At 46.1% G+C, this 18,575-nt stretch overlaps 1 long non-coding RNA gene across 1 annotated transcript in view; it reads left to right on the plus strand.

Moving 5' to 3' along the window:
• Nucleotides 1–667: 667 nt before the first annotated feature.
• The window catches only part of LOC138529114 (uncharacterized), a 36,877-nt gene continuing 18,969 nt past the window's right edge, over nt 668–18,575 (plus strand). The window contains exon 1 of the long non-coding RNA XR_011284465.1: nt 668–855. This is a non-coding gene — a long non-coding RNA (uncharacterized lncRNA). The remainder of the gene's footprint in view (nt 856–18,575) is intronic.

Genomic DNA, 18,575 nt, shown 5'->3' on the forward strand with positions numbered 1-18,575 from the left:
GGCCCTTGGTTTAACACCCTTTTACCTTTTGCAGTGCCCGCGCACTCAAGAAATCTGTGATTCTGGATCGGCCGCTACAGACACGTTCGCTTCTGGGAATGCTTAACAACAGTTCGACCGCAGTGAAACTTTACCTCTCGAAAGCGTCCTGATCTTTATGATTTAAATGTCATTCTTATGCTTTAGGGCTCAACACGCCCGGACACCTTCCTAGTGCTCTATTGGAAGCAGAACAGCAAACATTTCAATACTCGAATGCGTTGCCTAGCAATAGTACAGCGTTTGTTCCTCTTGTCTATGACTTCGCTTGAAATTGAACTCTAACCAAATCTTGATCCTCTCTCTCTCTAATTATAGACTTCAGCAAAAGACACAAAAATATCCAACTTCCCCCGAGAGTACATTGATGTGATCATCAGACACCTTCCTTGCAGTCAAACGCCGTCCTCCCTACTCGTTGACATTGCCTTCTGCATATTGTATTGTCTAGCTTTATACTCTTCCATACAGCCTCCATTCTACTCCAATTCCCAGCTATTCTTCATTTAGAGGACAGCAATAGTATCCAGGGTAATCAAACCTATTTACTTCCTTCTCATTGGCTATGATGTGTATCTGCTTTTTCAACTTCCTCATTTCTTTCCTCCAGGGGAGCCATGATTGAGGATTCATCTCCAAACTACCTGCACTACAACAGCCTGGCCCACTAACCCGAAGACTACATCTTCCCAGGGTTTTATTCCCCAGAGGGTTTCCCGGAGGTCCCTGGAGTTCCTGTTGCTGTTGTTCGGCGGAGCGGCTTCAAGGGCATTAGGGATTTCCTTCAAGAGAAGCAAATCACTTCATCTGGTCCAGGTTAGTGCATTTCTACCCTTTATTAAGGATACTAGTAGTAGAACATAACAACTAGCGATGCTTGAAAATAATAGTAATCGCTATCATGGACCAGATGCAGCAATTAGTGGCTGCAGTTCAATCTCTTAGCCTTGAGGTACAGTGTTTGAAGCAGGACAATGCTGTTCTCTGTCAACAGCATGTAAGAGCACCACAGAGTTCTGAACTACCCCCAGGTCCCTTGCCGGGGGGTACGTTTGAAGGTAACCCCCATAAATTGAAAGAGTTTCTGGACTCTTGTACCGTACAGTTTGCATTCAAGGGGTCATTCTTTCCGACAGACCGTGACAAATTAGGTCACAGGATTTCCCAACTGTCCGGGTCCGTGTTGGCTTGGGCGACCCTGTTGGTGATTACCAACAACCCTATTTTTTATGCCTATCCTGATTTCGTTCATAGCCAAAAGTGCATGTTCGGGAGGGAAGAGATCACTGTGTCTTCCCAAGAACATCTCTTAAATTTCCGGCAGGGTTCGCAGGATCTCCTTACTTACATCACACATTTTTAACAAATGGCTGTAGAGACCGCCTGGCCGGATTATGTCTTAGTCACCTTGTTTTGGAGGGGTTTATCGGAAGAATTAAAAGACAAGGTTTTCTGCGTCCCCGGGTCAGCTAATCTAACCGAAATGGTGGCAATGGTTATGCAGTTGGATTATCGTCTCCAAGAGAGACATCACGGAAGAATCAAAGCCATCGTTCTTTAGCAGACTCCCTACCAACACCGGCTAAGCCTGCTCCCTGTGATGAACCTATGCATTTGGGGGTAGCCCGGGGTCCTTTCACCCGAGAAGAACGTACTCGTAGATGAACAAATGGGCTTTATATGTACTGTGGGTCGAAGGATCACCTTGTTAATGTTTATCCGGTCGCTCCCCCTGCAGATTGGGAAACGCTGGAGCCGTTCATAGGGGGAACCCTGATACGGGACAGTGCTTCAGGTTCCCCAATGCCAGACCTTTCTGAACCCAATGCTGATAATTCTGATTCCCCCAGGGTAGTGTTATTGGTTTCTATTTTTGAGTTGACTGACGTTAGCCAGATTCCAGCCTTGGTTTGATAGTGGGGCAGCGGGCAACTTTGTGGACGACCAGTGGGCTTGTAGTCAGGGCCTCCCCCGCAATGCAAAGGTGGTTTCCATACCCGTGGAAAGTGTGGGAGGGAGTCCTTTGAACTCTGGACCTATTAAGGAACAGACCCTTCCTGTTCAAATGATGGTAGCTTCTCATTCTGAATCAATCATGTTCGATATAATCAGAACCACACATTAATTAATCAATTTGGGACTTCCGTGGCTTAGGTTACACATCCCTTACATAAATTGGACAGCAGGAAATGTCTTTCTAGGTTCTGAATATTGCCTTTCACATTGCCTTACTCATCGCTCTATTGGGTTTTCCTCTCCCTCTGTCTCAGCCGCTGTCACTACACGTCCTAATTCACATAATGGTGGAAGTGACTTCAATCCAGCACTCCAACTAAGTCAATGCTTAGTATGGGGTGCCCGATGGAAGCCCTTATTTATATATTTTTATGTCAAAGTTCTTTAAATCTGGATGATGAACCCTTATATAATGCCCCTCTCTCTGGATCTCCCCGACCTCACTGAGCCAAGAAGTAGGTTTGTTTTGCAAATTAAAAGGTTTATTTGAAGAATTTAACAATATATATCACACTTTTATGAATAGAATAATATCTGAATAGCACACTTATGAATATGAACAATGATCAGCAATGGGTAATATTACAATCTCAACAATCTCTTTAATCAGTTAGGAGTAGGAATAGGAAGGATACTGTAGCAGAGAATACTTTATATGGATTCAAGGAAATACAATAATAGGAAAGAATGCAGCACAGAAAAAAAACTCGATATGATTTCCACAAAGGAAAATATAATCACTTTTCCCCCCTGTTATTACTCACTCCCCCCAGTATGCAATATAAAGAGGTAGAAATGAGGGCCCACAGGTTTCAGGAATATTAATCAACAATGCAGTTCAATCCCAGTTCTCCCAGCAAGCTTAGAGAAAACAGGTATGATTTTAAAACAGGCAGAAATACTTTTGAAAGTGATTGCAATGAAAGGGAAAATATGCTAAAATGATTTTAATTCACTAAAGGAGATTCAGGATAAGTGAGAGTTACTTTGGATTGGTTCAGTTCAACACTGGCAATGATTCATGAATCATTATCAGATTGAAAATGAAATTCAGCAGTTGAAAACAAGAAACAGCTATTTTGACCTGTGGTGAAATTGAGCTAAATTACAATTCGCGGCAACTTTTCCGCGTGCGTGAAACGCGATTACGTAAAAACTATAATGAATTGGAATGCTGTTTTAGCTTAGGATCTTAGCTTCAAAATGACAATTACATTTCGGTTCTAGGGCGTGTGGTTCAAAAGTTACACAGGTTTTTGTGAAGGTAGATTTTTCAGAAACAAAGTCAAGATTTCAAAAATGACAGATTGCGCTTTACAGATTAGGAATCAATATGCACTTATACTAAGGGCTATGAAACTACAAGATACCCAACGGGACAACCACCAGAAACAGGGCGCCTTCCGCTCTGATTGTTGTGCGTCAAGACACTTGAAAAATATCAGCGCATAGATGATTATCGCTGCAACTTACCAAGAATTATGTGGAGGAGAGGAGAATTTAAGATAGACAAAAGAGGTTCTATAATGCAGTTCTGGGCAGATTGAAATGGATAGAATGGGATTACTTAAACTAAGAGATTGTTATGTACAGTTCTAGACTGAATACTCACTCCTATGGCTTTGGAATGGAGTAGGCCCCGTCAAAGATCTGGTCAAGGGTTTGGCTGGGATTCTCTCGCCACTGGACAGGTCTCAGGCACTCTGGTCTGCACGGCCTCTTGGACTGGATCTGATGGGTTCTGGATACAGCTCTGCTTTCTGGGTCTGGATCTTGGTTCTAGCACAGGGTTCCTGGCTAGAATAGCAAAACAGCACAGCCCAGCTGCTGAATGTGAGAGCCCCTTGGAAGTTTAGGGGTTGGAATCAGGTTGCTAGGTTCTGCAGGCCTGCTGAGAAGGGTTCAGCTTTTGGGTTAGGCCTTTCTGATTTCAAAGTTCTAGAATTGGTTCTAGAGTTTGGTTCTGGATCTAAGTCTGGAGCTCTGTCTGGAACTTCTTGCAGGGTGCTTCGCCAAGAAATCAGTGAAGTAGTGGAAAAGTGTGTGTCCTGTCAGTCCTCAGCAGTCCCTATTTATGTATTTCCAAAGTGGGTAGGGAGGCTTATTCTACAATGCCCAACCCTCTAAGGATCTGATAGGTTAGATGATTCCATGTCCCCTGATTGGAGAAGGGATCAGCGTATCATCCTGTGTCATCTTTATGGCTTAGGGGAAAATCCTCCCCTTTGCCTCTGCACAGAGTATCTGTTACACTCACCTGGCTCCCACAGAGGCATTGATCGGAACTGGACAGCTGCGGTCTCCACCAATGTGACGCGTAGGGCCGAGATGACGGACTGGACTGGACCACCTAGCTTCGTTTGCTTGGCCCGTAGGAATATTCTTCTGCAAATGGAGAAAGGGAATTAACCACCCGTGGAGTTGAGCGTAAATCCCCCCACCCCCGCTGTTCTCCCCACAGATCACCTTTGATGTCCCCTCTTATAGTCTCACCTGATGGTTTGAAAAGATGAGCTCTCCATCCTGCATTGAGCGCAGGGGCGCGTTGATAACCAGTTGCTTCACTGGCTCGAAGGAATTGGTGAGTTCCAGAACAATATTGACTCCGAGACTCCCGGCAAGACGCTGTAAGTATAAAGTTCGTAAGAGTTCAAATGCCTGACTTTCACTCTTGTCCGATTCCTTGCAGGTTGCAGCTTGACCCTAATGAAGAGTTCCTCGTGGCAACCGGTAGTATTCTGGTAAGGATTTGTATTTTCCAACACAGTTCGATGAAATAAAGTCAATATGTAACCTGTTGCTTTCTCCCTTATTCAGGCGCTGAGAGAAAGTATGAAGTCTTGGGGAATAATACCTCCGGCTGTAAAATCAGGTAAGTGTATTGTGGTGAGGAGGGTTCCCCTTGTTAGTCCCTTTGTTTCACCTTGCTGTCCTTTAGTTTCCCCTTAGGGGCCGGTATTCGGGGAAGATGCAGTGGAAGCTGCGCCGACCCGTGAAGAGGAATAGTACCCCCGGTGGTAAAATCAGGTAAGTCTATGGGGGGGTAACTAATATTCCTCTGTGTATTGCCTTAGCTCACCTTGCTGTTCTTGTCTTCTCCTTAGGTGCCGGAGTGCGGCGGGAACATGCAGAAGGATGCGGTGGAATGTGAAGATGCTGCGAAGGCCGGTGAGGTCAGCGCGGCGCTGCAGCAGGCGAGGCGACGCGCATAAAACAACTTCTTTCTTCCAGCTCGAAGGCGCGATGGATCGGGAATTCAGGTAAGGATTAAAGGTATTGCTCTTGTTCTAACCTTTTCTCGTTCTTTCTCCCTTTTTCTAGGAGCTCCAAACTCGAGGTGGGCGTGTCAGAAGGCTGGAAGCAGACTTGCAGGCACGGTGAGCGTTACGCTGCTGGATGCAGAATAACGCTAAGCGTGTGCTGCTCTTCGGGCGTGGTTTTTAATAGCCTCCAAATTAGTCTAAGGTAAGTAGTCCTCCCCAGCCCCGCCTGAGTAAAAAATAGTGCCTAAATAAAGTAGTCCATTCCAAGCCTCTTTTGGCTTGGAGCTCTTGCAGCATGGTCTGCATCAGGTAAGTTTTAATCTATGAGCCTGGCGCCTATGGCGCCAGGACTGACTCTCCATATGAGCCTGGTGCCATAGGTGCCAGGACCGGACCCAAATAGCCCCTAGCAATGGTTGTTGGGCTTGCTTAGGATAACTTGATGCCTGCTTCCGGGGTTGCTGGACGTGGTCTGGGGCCACGGGGGTAGGCATCATGACAGCACTCCCCCCCAAGGCCCCTCCTAAAGTCGTTCTTCCCTGTGGTTTCGGTTTGTCTGGGAAATTTCGGTGGAATGTTTTCACCAATCGAGGTGCATGGACATGGTCACTATGTTCCCATGACCTTTCCTGTGGTCCGTAACCTTTCCAGTCGATTAAATAAAAGAGTTTTGACTTTATCAGCTTGGAGTCCAGGATGTTCTTAACTTCAAATTCGGGTTCTCCGTCTACAAGGATAGGGTCTGGTTACTTGGTTAGTCTTGTCCCTGGTTGCACTGGCTTCAAAAGTGACACATGAAAGACGGGGTGAATTCGCATATTAGCAGGTAAGTCCAACTTGACAGCGACCAGGTTGATAATGGCCTTAATAGAGTAAGGTCCCAAATATCTGGGGTTAAAGGTCCGTATTCCCTTTAGAGTTATGTGTTTTGTGGCTAACCATACTTGGTCCCCTATCTGGTATTGTGGAGTATCACTTCTATGCCGATCAGCATCTTTCTTGTATTTTTCTTTCGCCTGTTTTAAATGTGTAGTTGCTTCCTTAAAGGATTGTGTAATCGTAGCGTGCAGATGGTCCACTGCGGGCATTTCTAAGTGTTGGGGTGAGTCAAGGTCTGAGGTTCGAGGATGGTGCCCATATAAGGTATAAAAGGGGCTTTGTCCAGTTCCAGAGTGTACAGAATTATTGTATGCATATTCGGCGATCCAAGGAATGTCTTTCCAATTACTCTGTCTGATGTAACATACAACGCAGGTATTGTTCGAGAGTCTGGTTGGTCCTCTCCGTTTGACCATCGGTCTGGGGGTGGTGACTGGTCGATAACCTCACATCGGTTTGCGCCAATTGATAGCATTTTTCCCAAGAATGTGAAATTTATTGACTGCCCTGTTCAGAGACCAATATGGACGGAAATCCGTGTATGCGAACAAAGTTTTCGAGGAACTCCTTGGCCAGGATTGAAGCTGAAGATAATCCCTTTAAAGGAATAAAGTGGGCTATCTTGGAAAAAAGATCCACAATAACTAGAATGGTGTTAAATCCATTGCATGAGGGTAGATCAGTAATAAAGTCTAACGATAAGGTGTGCCATGGTGTAGGCGGAATGTCTAAAGGTTGTAAGAGTCCAGCTGGTTTTTTCTTTTGACTTTTGTTTTGGGCGCAAATGCCACAAGACATCACAAATTATTTATATTTCCTTTCGCCAGGTGGGCCACCAGAATTGTCTTTTAATTTTAGCTTCAGTTTTTGCAATACCTGGGTGCCCCTCCATTAGGGTATCATGATAACGGGAGATGACTAGCTCTTGGAGTTCCTTGTGTGGCAGAAATAGCTGCCCTTGGTAATAAGGCACATCATTGTTGACAGAGTAGTCCGGGCCTTTTTATACCCAGTCCTGCAGGGCTGTAGAATCAAAGAGTTGCTGGATCTTTACCTGAATGTCCTCTAGTGTCTGTAGAGTAGTCATGCCAAGAATTATTTGTTCGGAAATTATAGGTACTGGTTATGGGTTCACTTCTGCCTCTCCCATCCCTATTTGGGATAAGGCGTCTGCTTTACCATTCTTACAACCTGGTCGATAGGTTATTACGAAATCAAACTCAGCAAAGAACAATGCCCATCAGAGTTTACGTGGCAATTGGGCCTTGGCTGTCTTTAAATACTGTAAATTCCGGTGATCGGTGATCACAGGAATGGTATGCCTGGCACCAAGAAGATAGTGCCGCGAAGCCTTGAAGGCGGATTTAATGGCTAATAACTCCTTGTCGGTAACCGCATAGTTTAACTCGGGTCCCGAGAACTTTCTGGACCAAAATGCTACTGGATGAAGCTGGCCAGTTTCAGGGTCCTTTTGAGAGAGGACAGCTCCCATGGCTAGACTGGATGCATCGGTTTCCACTATGTATGGAAGTTCAGGGTGCAGGTGCTTTAATACAGGTGCAGACGTGAATTTCGCTTTCAGCTCTTGAAAGGCATTTTCAGCTTCTTCAGTCCACATAAAGCATTTATTTTTTCGCAAGAGTGCTGTGATGGGATGTACAACATGTGAAAAATCCGGGATGAATCTGCGGTAGAAATTGGTAAAGCCGAGCATGCTTTGTACTCCTTTAACTGAACTTGGTGATGGCTACTTAAGGATTGCGTCCACCTTTCGTGAGTCCATTTGAACTCCCTTTGGGGTCAGGATAAACCCAAGGAATTCAACTTCTGTGGCATGAAAAACACATTTTTCCAGTTTTGCATATAGTTTGTGCTGGCGCAATTTCTCAAAGACTGCTCGGATGTGCGTCACATGGTCAGATTCTGAAGAGGAGTTTACTAGAATATCATCGATATATACGACAACACAAACGTCAATGAGTTCACGAAGGACATCGTTCCTGAAGTATTGGAAGGCTGCTGGTGCATTGCACAACCCGAAAGGCATCACCTGGTATTCAAATAACCCATACTCCATACTTAGTGCGAAAGCAGTCTTCCATTCGTCGCCTCTTTAACACATACCAGATGGTATGCCCCCCGGAGATCTAATTTAGTGTATATACAAGCGTCCTTCACTTGGTCTAGTAGTTCAGGGATCAGAGGCAATGGGCATCGGTTCTTAACAGTTATCTGGTTCAATGCGCGGTAGTATATGCACGTTCTGAGGTTACCTTCCTTTTTGGGCACGAAGAACAAAGCTGAAGATGCACGGGACTTGGATGGGCGAATAAAGCCATTGGCAAGGTACTGGTCTATGTATTGTCGTAGGTGAAGGTCTAAGTATTGTCATAGGTGAAGGTTCTCAGGTTCCGTAAGGGCATCGATCCTGCTACAAGGGGGTTGTGCACCGGGTATGAGATCGATTTGACAATCGTACGATCTGTGAGGAGGTAAGGTGTTTGCCTGTTCTTTTTGGAAGACATCCTGGAATTCTTGGTATTCTGGAGGTAGTTGCATGACTGCTGTGGTTACTGTGGCCAGGCCTGCGTTCTGACTTTTCTTTGGGTAATAGATTTGTGCACAATCCGGGAAGGTTATTCTCTTCTCTCACCAATCAATACAAGGATTATGTGTTTCCAACCAAGGTATCCCCAGTATTATCTGGAACTGTGGGGCTTTGATTAGATCAAACACAATAGTCTCTTGATGCCCATCCTCACCCAATAGTGTCATCTCTGCGGTGGAATGAGTTATAGGCCCAGAGGCAATTTCAGTTTCATCGACTGTGGTGATGACATCTGAGGTGGTTTTTCAGCAGAGGGGTAGATTCATCCTGGAAGCCAATTCCTAGTCCACATAGTTTCCTATGGCCCCGATATCAATGTATGCCCTTACTGCATGCATGCGCCATGGCTGCCCTGGATCTACGAGGACCATTGGTATGATGAAATGCGAGGTCTGAGTATCCTTCTTCAAGCTCGGCAAGCGGACCTCTACGCTTGTCGGGCGTGGTCGTTTCCCGATTCTGACTCCATATGGCTTTTATCAGCAGCTCCTACCACCTTCTTTGGTGGTTATACAGGGCAACCCCGTAGAAAATGCCCAGAAGTTCCACAATATAGACACAATTGCATTTGCCGTCTCCTTTCTCTTTCGTTCTGGGTTAAGGATCCTTTAACCCCTCCGATTTGCATGGGTTATGAAGCATCTGCTCCTTTCGGGTTAGCGTGGGTTTTGACCAACACCCGATTCTCAAACTTGGCTCAATCAGCCTTTCTGTTCTGAAGTCTGTGATCTAACTGGACCACTAAGTCTATATATTCAGCGCAGCCTTGAGGTGGGTTCACGACTTGAGCCAAGACATCCTTGAGTTCTCCTCGAAGCCCTCGATGAAATAACGTGGTTTGTTTTACCTCAGGCCATCCAGTTTCCACTATCAACCTATTAAATGTTGCAATGTAGGATAGAAGGTCCTGGTTACCCTGTCATAGGGACAAAAGTTCATTATCCAGGGCCTGTCCTTGGGAGTGCCGGGCAAATAGTCTTTCCATGCTCGTTTGAAAGCCCTGAAAATCCCGAAGAATTGGGTCATCCTGAGTAACTAGTGGAATTGACCAATCAGCTGCACTGCTGCTGAGATATGACAATACAAAGGCTACCTTGGCTTGATCATTTGGGAAGGCTCCAGGTCTGCATAAAAAGTGCAAGCGGCATTGGTTCATAAACACGGCAAACCTTTTGGGATCTCCGGCAAAGCGTTCGGGTGGAGCTAATGGAATATTTCCTGGTAGGTTTATTTGCACAGGGTTACTCGATAACACAGGAGCTGGATTTCCCCCGGAACCAGATAGGGGTGCTGGTCCAGTCTGGCTTTGCAATAGTTGCCTAACAAGGTTATCAGTTCGCTCCTTTGACAAAATCAGTTCTCTCCTAAGAGCATTGGTTTCTTGACGGGCGGAATGCACTTCAGCCCTCAGTTCCCCTAGTAATTGGGACAATTGGTCAGTCTCTGAGGTATCCATAACGCCCGGGTGGGAATTTGTGGGTAGGCTTCGCGTTCTGTTACGCTCACCTGGCTCCCACAGAGGCGTCGATCGGAACTGGACAGCTGCGGTCTCCACCAATGTGACGCGTAGGGCCGAGATGACGGACTGGACTGGCCCACCTAGCTTTGTTTGCTTGGCCCGTGGGAATATTCTTCTGCAAATGGAGAAAGGGAATTAACCACCCGAGGAGTTGTGCGTAAATCCCCCCACCCCTGCTGTTCTCTCCACAGATCGCCTTTGATGTCCCCTCTTATAGTCTCACCTGATGGTTTGAAAAGATGAGCTCTCCATCCTGCATTGAGCGCAGGGGCGCGTTGATAACCAGTTGCTTCACTGGCTCGAAGGAATTGGTGAGTTCCAGAACAATATTGACTCCGAGATTCCCAGCAAGACGCCGTAAGTATAAAGTTCGTAAGAGTTCAAATGCCTGACTTTCACTCTTGTACGATTCCTTGCAGGTTGCAGCTTGACCCTAATGAAGAGTTCCTCGTGGCAACCGGTAGTATTCTGGTAAGGATTTGTATTTTCCAACACAGTACGATAAAATAAAGTCAATATGTAACCTGTTGCTTCTCCCTTATTCAGGCGCTGAGAGAAAGTATGAAGTCTTGGGGAATAATACCTCCGGCGGTAAAATCAGGTAAGTCTATTGTGGTGGTGAGGGTTCCCCTTGTTAGTCCCTTTGTTTCACCTTGCTGTCCTTTTGTTTCCCCTTAGGGGTCGGGGTTCGGGGAAGATGCAGTGGAAGCTGCGTCGACCCGTGAAGAGGAATAGTACCCCCGGTGGTAAAATCAGGTAAGTCTATGGGGGGTAACTAATATTCCTCTGTGTATTCCCTTAGCTCACCTTGCTGTTCTTGTCTTCTCCTTAGGTGCCGGAGTGCGGCGGGAACATGCAGGAGGATGCGGTGGAATGTGAAGATGCTGAGAAGGCCGGTGAGTTCAGCGCGGCGCTGCAGCAGGCAAGGCGACGCGCATGAAATAACTTCTTTCTTCCAGCTCGAAGGCGCGATGGATCGGGAATTCAGGTAAGGATTAAAGGTATTGCTCTTGTTCTAACCTTTTCTCCTTCTTTCTCCCTTTTTCTAGGAGCTCCAAACTCGAGGCGGGCGTGGCAGAAGGCTTTATGCAGACTTGCAGGCATGGTGAGCGTTACGCTGCTGTATGCAGAATAACGCAAAGGGTGTGCTGCTCTTCGGGCGTGGTTTAAATAGCCTCCAAAGTAGTCACAGGTAAGTATTCCTCCCCAGCCCCGCATGAGTAAAAAATAGTCCCTAAGTAAAGTAGTCCCTTCCAAGCCTCTTTTGGCGCCAGGACTGACTCTCCATATGAGCCTGGTGCCATAGGCGCCAGGACTGGACCCAAATAGCCCCTAGCAGGGGTTGGTGGGCTTGCTTAGGATAACTTGATGCCTGCTTCCGGGGTTGCTGGACGTGGTCTGGGTCCCCGGGGTAGGCATCATGGCAGTATCTTATTTTTCATAAAACACATATTTACAAAATACACAACTTGTTAATACTACATAAATCACATGACAGATTTATGTGATGTGATTTCCCGGACCTTGGAGGCAGAGACAAACAATTGTGTGGATTCAGAAAGCACAGCAGATGTATGTTTTAGAAAAATGCATATAAAATATTGTACCGAACTGACAAAAATGTGAAACTTTGAGATTGTTAAAATGAAAAATGTGCTCACAGTTGAAGACTAAGCTGGACTCCGTGCGATGTTCTGAGACCAAAGCTCTTAGGAAGATGAGAGTTGGACAGAAATGTACCTTTAAGGTACATTTCTGTCCAACTCTCATCTTCCTAAGAGCTTTGGTTCAGAAATTACCACTTTTTGCGCTTTTGGAGGGTTTCTCAATATTATTTCTGCACCAATTTTTAGACATACATGCACACCCCATCGGAGCACATTTCTGGAATTTTTCAGGTTCCTGGCATAAACACAGTAGCTACAATATGAATAATTCTGTGGTTTGGTCTCAGAACATCGCACGGAGTCCAGCTTAGTCTTCAACTGTGAGCACATTTTTCATTTTAACAATCTCAAAGTTTCACATTTTTGTCAGTGCGGTACAATATTTTATATGCATTTTTCTAAAACATACATCTGCTGTGCTTTCTGAAACCACACAATTGTTTGTCTCTGCCTCCAAGGTCCGGGCTGACTCACAGGTCACATGTCTCTCCTCCCTGCCAGCAGTTTGTGGTCAGTCGCACCCAAATTAGCATTTTCTATTCAGCCCAAGGATTCCTTTGTCTGCACTGAGAGCAACAGGCCAGGGTGCCACTCCCAGTTCCCTTTGACACCAGCCTGTCAATCTCTTAGCCAAGGGCAGGGGGAAGTCTCCTCTGTCCAGGGAGAAGGTGTGGAATTCGTTTGAACACAGTGTGGAAAACTTTAACTCTTAACGCAATGTCTAAAAATTGTCTTTTCTTATAATATAACTCACATTTTTAACACATACATTAAACAATTTCTTGCTTCAAGCCTTTTCAGAATATGGTTTTAAATTGTATCCACTTCTTAGGCTTCTGATAGCAAGTCTTTCTTTGGCATAGTTTCAGTTCCATGTCCAACTTTACCCAAAATGGTTTTAAAACTCCAGCTTCTGGTAGAGGTGAGGAACAGTATTACACCCATTTTGTACAGATTTCTTCCAGCAAGCATTCCTCAAAATTATACTTTGTTCAGATATTGATACACTTCTGTGGACATTATATTTATGTAGATTCTAGAAGGAGAATGATGTTGACCACCCAACAAGGAGGTTGGATCTTTTGGGTGGTTTGTAAGCCACGATTAATACAAATTTGACACCATATAAAAACGTATTTTTGAAACCAGCTCTGTTTCTTTTTCAATTATTTTGCTCTGTGAGCATCCAAATGATGGGTTTTGGCAGTGGTCTCCTGTGTTACCACTGACATAGGCAAAAGTAGATGGTGGCCTATTTTTCAGGTTTTCACTGCGCACTTTCTGGTGATTTCTAGCGAGCCGCATGCTTCCCAGTGGCCATTATGATGTTGCTGCTGCCAGCAATGCACAGTGATGTTGAAGGGCTTGGATTAGTGGGTTAAGACATCCCACAATGGAAATCCCTGAACCATATGTACTTTATCAGGAGGTATTCTCCTATGTCTTATACTCAGAATTGCGCCCTCACCGGAGGGATGATTGCACAATAACCTTAGTACCTGATCAGCCTTTGGCCGTATGTATATCTTTTCTGCAGGGAAAAAGAAGTACTGAAGGACTATATACACACTCTTCTGCACAATGGCCTCATAGCTGAATCCACATCTCCCACAGGGGCATCGCTCTTTTTTATTCCGAAGAAGAACACGGAGGAGTTATATCTGTGCATTGACTTACGGGGGCTGCATTCCCAGTGGAAGTTAGAACTGACCACCACAACCTCAAGGCACTACAATATGCACAAACATGTAACAGCACATTTCTTTTGCGCATATAATATTGTATTCTCATTCATCCCAGCAAAGCCCAATTTGGGTGTCGATACTTTGTCCGGAAAAGAACCGGTTGGTCCTTCTCAATTCTGTTCTGAACAGTTGTTCCCTAAAGCACATTTTATTCACGCTATTACCAACCTGTTACAACAACTCACCGAAGACACTAGAACCCAAGAAACTGAAATCCAATCATTGCTTACGAAGTATGATCTTCATAGAGACAGTGACCTATACTTCCATGATGACCAGGTATGTGTGCCAAGCGAGTCTCTTCGGAAGGAAATCTTACGGATGTGCCACAACACACGAGCAACAGGACACTGTGGTGTGCGCAATACGTTAGATCTGATTCAGAGACACTTTGTGTGGCTGTCTCTGCTGGTGGATGGCGAAGACTATGGGTCTCATTACGAGGTTGGAGGTAGTCATGGCGCTATTAGTGCCATGACTACCTTCAATACCGGTACTGTGTCTGCCCTCGTTCAGTGGGGATTTACCGGTCTATTCCGACTTTTGCAAGTCCGGTAAGTGCCCATTGAAAAAGCCATTCCCAATTCCCATTTCAGCCCCCATAGGGCTCAATGGGAAGGGGGAAGGTGCTAATAACGGTACCACAAATTGTGGTACCGTTATTAGCTCTGAAGTCCCTTAACAGGTCCCTTCCATAATGCCTGGTAAAACCAGGTATTAAGGATGGGACCCGCTAAGGGACCTCGTAGTAGGACATTAAGGGATTACCGACACCGGTGCCCTTACCGGTGCCGGTAATCCCTTACTGCCTACCGTGTAATGAGGCCCTACGTGTCTTCTTGTTTTGTCTGCCTTCAGTCCAAAACCCCTCATAGATCCCTCCTTAAGGAGTCTGGTGAAGATGATGATTCCAGATCGACCATGGCAAATCATTTCCACTGATTTTAATGTGGATCTTCCACCAGCTGATGGGTTCACCATAGTGATGATTACCATAGATTCTTTTACCAAACTGGCTCACTTTGTGCCTCTGCCTGGGGTTCCTGCTTCGGTACAAATGGCACGCATTTTGATTGAGCTTATTTTTTCTTGTCATGACATTCCAGACACCATAGTATCTGACAGAGGGTTCCAGTTCACTTCCCGGTATTGACAGCAGGTGTGTTCCATTCTTGATATCAAACGGGCATTGAGTTCTGGTTTTCACCCGCAGACTAATAGACAAACAGAGAGGCTTAATTAGACCCTTGGAGGATTATTTGTGTTGTTTCTTATCTTTGTCCCAGGACAATTGGTCCACTCTGCTCCCTTTGGCTGAATTTGCATATAATAACGCCACTCATACAGTACTGATGTCTAGCCCTTTCTTTTGTACATACGGTTACCACCCAGTGTGTTTCCCTTCTGTGCCACCGGCCTCGTCCCGATTCCCTGATGTTGATGGGCTGATTCATCGAATCCAAGATGTACATCGTCTGGCACATGCCTACTTGCTGTTGGCCCAGGATAGGGCCAAACATTTTGCTGACCGCCACCGCACACCAGCTCTGTTGTTTGTTCCAGGGGCAGGGTTTGGATGGCTTCTTGTTTTCTTCCTCAGCATTTGGTGCCATCCAAGTTGGCTCCCCGGTATTTTGGTCCCTTCTCGATTGTGCGGCTGAAGGGTTCTGCAGCAGTTCAACTCTGGCTCCCTCATTCTTGGTCCAGGATCCATCCTGTGTTTCATGTGTCCCAGCGGAAGCCTGAGGTCTCAGACCAGCTTGCTAATGCTGCTAAGGCCCGTCCCCCACCTGTGATCACTACTTTGGGTCCTGAGTTTGAGGTGTCTGGGATCTGCGACTACCGGTATTTCAGGGGTGTGCTCAAGTATCTTGTGAATTGGAAGGAGTATGCCCCGGCTGATCATTCCTGGGAGACGGCCTCTGATTTTCATGTGGCTCGGATGGTGCTCCGCTTCCATCTGCTTCATCCTGGCAAGCCTGGGGGTACTCCCCTTCATAGGGGACATACTGTTAGGACTCATAGGCTCCGTTGGTCACTTTGGAGGTGCTGGAAGCGTGTTGGTATGGCCCTCCGTGCTTCCCCCAACATGGCACTTGAATGTGCAGGCTTTGTTTCAGTGTCTGCCTTCTCTCTGTGCTTGGCCCCGCCTGCTATTCTGCAGGGAAGCAGATATGAGGATCCTTCACCCTGCAGCCAGTGCGTCGCTCCTCTGCACAGAAACACATTGTGAGTTTGTTTCCCAGGCCTTCAATCCTGTCTCTATCTTCCCTTATACTTCTTGGCCCCTGGTCAAACATCCTACTACCTTTTGCATTGCACGGGCAATCAAGAAATCTCTGATTCTGGATCGGCCTCTATAGGCACGTTCGCTTCTGGGAACGTGGGTACGTTGCTTAGCAACAGTCCGACCGCAGTGAAACTTTACCTCTCTAAAGCGTCCTGATCTTTATGATTTCAATGTCATTCTTATGCTTTAGGGCTCAACACGCCCAGGCACCTTCCTTGTGCTCTATTGGAAGCAGATCAGCAAAGATTTCAATACTCAAACGCGTTGCCTAGCAATGGTACAGCGTTTGCTCCTCTTGTCTATGACTTTGCTTGAAAATGAACTCTTGATCCTCTCTCTTTCTAATTATAGTCTTCAGCAAAAGACACAAACGAATCCAAGTTCCCCCGACAGTACATTGGCATGATCATCAGACACCTTCCATGCAGTCAAGCACACCGTCCTCCCTACTCGCTGACATTGCCTTCTGCCTCTTGTATTTTCTAACTTTCTACTCTTCCATACAGACCCCCACTCTACTCCAATTCCCAGATTTTCTTCATATAGAGGACAACAGTAGTATCCAGGGTAATCATACCTATTTACTTCCTTCTCATTGGCTATGATGTGTATCTGCTTTTTAAACTTCCTCATTTCTCTCCTTCAGGAGAGCCATGATTGAGGATTCATCTCCAGACTACCTGCACTACAACATCCTGATCCACTAGACAAAAGACTACATATTCCCAAGGGTTTCTTCCCCAGAGGGTTTCCCGGAGGTCCCTGGAGTTCCTGTTGCTGTTCTTCAGCGGAGGGGCTTCAGGGACATTAGGGATTTCCTTCAAGAGCAGCAAATTGCTTCATCTGGTCCAGGTTAGTGCATTTCTACCCTTTATTAAGGATACTAGTACTAGAACATAATACACAGTCACTATGGCTGCTATCCGTATGGACTCAGAAATTAAAAATCAGTGCTTTCCCATGACTTGCCACTTACCCAACAAGAAGATCTTAGCCACGTACTCTGTTAGTTTCCCAAAGTGTTTTCGGAAACAACCAGGTAGGGTCACTAACGTCTTCCATTACATTAAACAGCATCCGGAACGCTATCAATCTAACACCTTACAGGAACCCGGAAGCCAGAAGAAAAGTCATTGAACAGGAAATAGAGGAGATACTCAAGGCTGACATTATCGAGCCCACTGAATGCGCTTGGTCCTCCCTTATTATCCTGGTGGCCCCCTGATCAGTCCTGGTGTTTCTGTATAGATTTTAGAAAACTAAATTAATTTTCCATCTTCAATAATTACCCAGTGCCATGGAATGATTATTTAATGAATAAATTAGGGCTTGCCAAGTATATTTCTACTCTCGACTTAACAAAGGCCTATTGGCAAGGTCCACTAAATCCAGCAGGGAAAAGGCTACCTTTTCAACACCACAAGGGCTTGTTCAATTCATCTGCTTTTGACAGGTACACTGTCACCAGTGTCGATTTCGTGCCTGCACCACGGGGTGAGGCCTGGTGTCAGTGAGAACAGAGAGGCTTACTGCTGAAGCAAAGCCCTGTAGTCCCTCTGCTGCTCTGGTGTCAGATCTGGAGAGACATGTACTCCCTCCACTGAGCCATTCTGAGGGTTGATATGCAGCAAATCAGGAAGGGGCTCTATCTCATCCTCCTCTTGCTCTGAAACTAGCAGAAGACATGAGACTTACTCTTTTCTGTGGAAAGGCTCAAGCCTGTTGAGGGGCTACCCCAGGGACTCCCATGTCAACCAGATAGTTAACTTCACCCATGTTGTAGATTATCACGAAGGGTCCAGTCCACTTATCTGCCAGTGTTCGAGGCTTGGTAGGCTCCATCACAAGGCTTTCCTGTCCTGAAGTCCAATCCCCTTGTGTGGCCTTAAGGGCATGCCAGTACTTGTTAATTCTTGGCTTGCCTTAAGATTTGCTGATGCTGGCATCACCTGTGCCATCCTCCTTCTGAGACCTAACACATAGTCCCCCACTTCCTTGGCAGGACCGGGAGGGGTGGCTTCCAAACCTTCTCTGATTAAGGCAAGGGGCCCCCTCACGGGATGTCCAATGAGAAGCTCAAAGAGGCTGAAACCAAAACCCTCTTGAGGCATATCTCTATAGGCAAACAACAGGCATGCAGGAGGAGATCCCATTTCCTCCTTAGGGGCTCTTTCAAAGCACCCAACATGCCCTTGAGAGTCTTATTGAACCTCTCAACCAGACCATTGGTCTGGTGATGGTAGGAGGTGGAGAACCTATGTGTTAGCCCACATTCCTTCGACATTGATTGCATGTAACTAGATATGAAGTTTGGAGCCTCTGTCAGAGACCACCTCTTTAGGGAAACCAACTCTGGTGAAAATGCCCAGGAGAGCCCTGGCAACCAGCTTGGCAGTAATGGGCCGAAGGTGTATAGCCTCAGGGTACCTGGTGGCATGATCAACCAGTACCAGGATGAACCAGTGTCCACCTGTTGTGGGAGGGCTGAAGGGACTGACAATGTCGATGCCTACCCTCCTGAATGGTGTGCCCACCACTGGCAAAGGCTG

This window comes from Ambystoma mexicanum, chromosome 1q (assembly GCF_040938575.1).
Source record: "Ambystoma mexicanum isolate Mex_15411 chromosome 1q, UKY_AmexF1_1, whole genome shotgun sequence".
Taxonomy (NCBI): Eukaryota; Metazoa; Chordata; class Amphibia; order Caudata; family Ambystomatidae; genus Ambystoma; species Ambystoma mexicanum.